The sequence below is a fragment of the Cryptomeria japonica genome, chromosome 10 (assembly GCF_030272615.1).
Source record: "Cryptomeria japonica chromosome 10, Sugi_1.0, whole genome shotgun sequence".
Taxonomy (NCBI): domain Eukaryota; kingdom Viridiplantae; phylum Streptophyta; class Pinopsida; order Cupressales; family Cupressaceae; genus Cryptomeria; species Cryptomeria japonica.
The window spans coordinates 59,982,649-59,987,512 of NC_081414.1; positions in this window are offsets into that span (position 1 = coordinate 59,982,649).

Here is a 4,864-nt window from a genome sequence, read left to right on the forward strand (position 1 = left end):
TGATATGATGATGCTCTTTAACATGCTTTTGAATGTTTTGAATGATAAGAAATGATAAATGCTTTGATATTGTGCTAAAATGTACTAATGATGTGTAACTAAATGATATGATTTTAATGCCATTAATTGTTAATGACACTAAATTCAATGATATGGTTTTAAATGATACGAAATTTCAATGATATGCAAATGATAATGTCCTTATATGATATGAAAACTGCAACTTAATGCACTTTTACATGAGATGATAATGCGACTAAATGCACTTTTTAAATCATATGGTAATGCAACTAAATGCACGTTTAAATGATATGAAATGGCACCCTCTAAGATAGACATCCTTTCGATCAAATTTGCAGTGCTTCCCTTTTATCATCATTGAGCTTTTTAAATGTTGAAAGTTGATACAAGCAACATGGTATATTTGAACCATGATGACCTAAGTATAACTTACATGGATTTTAATATTGCAAAATGACACAAGCGTTGAGGTATAATTGAACCAAGACAACCTAAGTGTTGCTTGAGTAAAACAGACAAGACTTAATCTTTGTCCTATACAAATTCAAAATGTCCTCAGTGATATGTTTCATGATCACGTCTTAAGACAAATTTGCGTAGTAATAAGGTTTCACTCACAAATAGCAGACCAAAAAAATATCAAACTCCTACCTTGCATATCTAGTCTGAAAAACATCCTTGATTCGCTTAAGAGATGTGATCTCAAAAATAAAAAACTACCATAGGTAATCATGCATGATACCCTATGTCATTGTTAGATAAAACATCTTGCAAATATATCCTTGTTTTTGCTGCAAATATATCCTTGTGTCCAATTCTTGTTTGATGTTTATCATTGATAGTCATGATCTACATTTGTGTTTAGTAGATCTATTTTTGTGTGTTTGATTGTTTGTTTTCCTAGCCCAAAAGGTGAGTTGCCCCCAACCTTAAAAACTGCTTTCGCTAATGAATATGTGCACTGATCACCAAGCCATGGTTTGATATGATGCAGATAACGTTTTAGGATAATCAAAGAAAGGGACTAACGCTAAGTGTATCCAATATTGTGTTGCTTGTAAAACGTTTGGTGAATCTTTGTCGATGGCTTAGATTAGGTGGATGCAAAAGATATGATATGTGTCCTAATAGATAGAAGAATCGATCTATCACAAATAGCGCATATTGCCAGGTTTTCACTACTTGTTTTTATTGCACTTTTTTTACTTTTATAATTTTTGTTTCTTGATTTTTTGTATTTGTCCCTTATCCGTGCATTGGATAACTTATGTATAGAACCGCTTGATAAGAATGGTGCTGATAGGTTAACCAAACATGTCCTCCTTTGATGTAGACAACTGATATGCCCCTGATCCATAGGTTGATATGATAACAAAAGGACCTAACCAATTTGGTTCAAACTTGCCCTTCTTTTCCCAATCCTATTGATTGTAGGGATTTTCCTTTAGTACCAAGTCACTGATTTGAAATGCCCTTGGCTTTACTTTGTGGTTGCAACTCCTGCACATGTGTTGCTAATATGCTTTGAGGTGATAAAAATAACATTGTCGGCACTCATCTAGCAGCTCTAACTCTTGCAGTCTGTTTACTCGATATTCTTCATCCGAAATAAGTCCCTTCAGTGATACTCTTGAGTGATGGAATCTCGACTTCAATAGGTAGAATAGCCTTTGATCCATATACAAGTGAGTATGGTGTGGCTCCTGTAGGTGTGCGGATGCTAGTTTTGTAGGCCCATGATGCTGGGTTGAGCTGGACATGCCAATCACGACCAACCTTGTTTACTATTTTTCCTGAGGATTTTTAGGATGGTTTTGTTTGAGGCCTCTGCTTAGCCATTCCCTTGTGGATAATAAGGTGTGTAAAAATGATAATGGATATGGAATCGTTCACACAGTTCTTTCACATCTTGATTTTTGAATAGTCTTTCATTATCAATGATAATGGAACTAGGAATGTCATACCGACAAATGAGATAATTTAGGATAAAAGAGGATATTTGCTTGCCGGTAATAGTAGTCAATGGGACGACCTCTATCCACTTTGTAAAATACTCAATGGTTCTGATGATAAACTTTTGTCCATTTGATGAGGAAGGATGAATCTTGCCCACTAGGTCGACTCCCCATTGATAGAATGGCCATGATGTAGTGAACGGTTGCAACTCCTATGCTAGTGCATGTATGAGATTGCCATGAATTTGGCATTTTGGACATATCCTGACAAACTCGTATGATTCATTTTCCGTGGTCAGCCAATAATATCCCATCCTTAGAAGTTTCTTGGCTAGAGTAGGACCACTTAAATGTGTGCCACAAATACCCTCGTGAAGTTCTTGCAAGGCGGTTTTAGATTGGTTACGATCAAGACATCGAAGAAGAGTACCATCAAGACTTCGTCAATAAAGTGTCAATGATTAGGGTGGAGTGGGCAGCTTGACGAATAAAGTTGTGCTTTTGGTTGCAACATAGATCTTGTGGAAGGATATTGTCTTTTAGGTATGCATGGATCTTTCCATAGAGTGGTGAGTTGGAACCGACTATGTGGCATATGACTTGGGATTCAGAATTGTCATAGGCAAGGGAAAACAATTGCTTCACCAGGAACTCATAACGACTTTGTTTGTCTGGTATTTGCACGAGTGAGGCAATGGTTGTCATGGTGTTTGCAGCTTTCTTGTCTAACCTTGGAATCTGCTCAAATTTGATGTCCACAAAGTACTTCTTGGAATCATCCACCATGCGCTTCTAGGGCATCAACTTATCATCCTTTGTTAAATAGTCATTATTAACCTTATTAATGACCAATTGAGAGTCACCAAAGACTTTCAACTCTGTGATCTTCCACTCTATGACCATTTTGATGCTTGTTACTAGAGCTTTGTACTCAACTATGTTATTTGTGCAAGGAAACATCAATTTGTAAGATCTTGGAATAGTGTGTCCTTTTGGAATGATGAATAAAATACCTACCCCCGATCCATGTTGTGTGTACGATCCATCAAAATATAAAACCCATGGTTTTGTCGTTACTGCGAGAATATCTATGTCTGGAAATTAAACGTGGATTGGATGATTGTCTTGTAATGGAGCTTCCGCTTGGTTATCACCGATAGCTTGACCTTTGATAGCCTTTTTGTTTGTGTATTGGATGTCAAACTTGCTTGGAATCATCACCCATTTAGCTATCCGCGATAGCTTGACCTTTGATAGCCTTTTTATCTGTGTATAGGATGTCAAACTTGCTTAGAATCATCACCCATTTAGCTAGCCTGCCTGTAAGAGTGGCTTTGCTGAGAAGATATTTTAATGGCTCAATTTTTGTGATTAGCTTGATAGTGTGAGCTAGCATATAGTGTCGAAAATTTTGAGAAGCAAACACCACAGCTTAACAAGTTGTTTCAATGAATGTGTAGTTGAGCTCGTATCCATTCAATGTCTTGCTAAGGTAGTATATTGCCCTTTCCTTGCCTGTTGAATCCTCTTGTGCTAACAGTGCTCCTAGTGATACCTTTGTAGCTGATATGTAGAGAATGAGAGTTTGTCGGCTATTGGTGGTACCAAGATAGGTGGATTCATCAGATATTGCTTGAGTTGGTGGAATGATTCCACACATCGATCTTCCCATCTAAAAGGAACATTCTTGTGAAGTAGATGAGTGAATGGAAGGCACTTGTCAGCTAGTTGAGCAATGAATCTTCTTATAGATTGTGGCCGTCCTTGTAGAGATCTTAATTGACTGATATTTCTAAGTGGCATCTCCATGATTGCTTGTGCCTTTCCGGGGTCCACCTCGATTCCTTTTTCTAATACTATATATCCCAACAGCTTGCTCGATGTTGCACCGAAGACACTTTTTTGGGTTTAGTCGCACATTGAATTGATCTATCCTTTAAAATATTTTGTCAAGAATTTCCAGATGTCCCTTTCTTGTAAATTATTTGACTAACAGGTCATCTACATAGTCTTCCATGAATGTGTGCATCATGTCATGAAAGATCGTGGTCATTGCTCGTTGATAGGTCGCTCCTACATTCTTTAAGCTAAAAGGCATGACATTCCAACAATAAGTACCCCATGAACATGTAAATGTTCTTTTATCTTAGTCTTCTGGCGTTATTTTGATTTGATTGTAGCCTGAGAAACCGTCCATGAGTGATAACATAGCATGTCTTGTTGTTAGATCTACAATTGTGTCAGTGCTAGGTAAAGGAAAGACATCATTTAGACAAGCCTTGTTGAGGTCCTTGAAATCTGTACAAATTCTGATGCTTTTATCTGGTTTGGATGCAGGTACAATGTTAGAGATCCATTCCACATAATCTATGGGTCAGATGAATCCTACATCTAGTAGCTTCTTCAATTCCGCTTTAGCCAAGAGTGCGACATGCAGATTCTTTTTTCTCAGTTTCTGTTTGATTAGCTTAGCTCTTGGAGCTATAGATAAATGGTGCATGATCAAATCTGGATCTACCCTTGGCATATCTACATAGGACCAAGCAAAATTGATTTGTTTTTCTTTGAAGAAATTGGTGAAGTCAGGCCGTTCTTGTTCTGTTAATGACTTTGCCAGGTGTATGGTCTTTGATGCTACTTTAGTGTCGATGTTGATTAATTGAATTGGTTCGATCAAAATTTGTCGATCTCTCCTAATAATATTCAGGAAGAGTGTGAAGTATCTCATCCTTTGGCACATCAAAGAGGTTTTCACCATTGGATACGTCCTTTGTTTGTTTTTACTTTTTTTATGATCTAATACTACCATTAAATGGTTTTCACCATTAGATCGATTTTTTATTTTATTCATTTTCCGACTAAGAGACTTGGCACTCTCCTGATTGAGA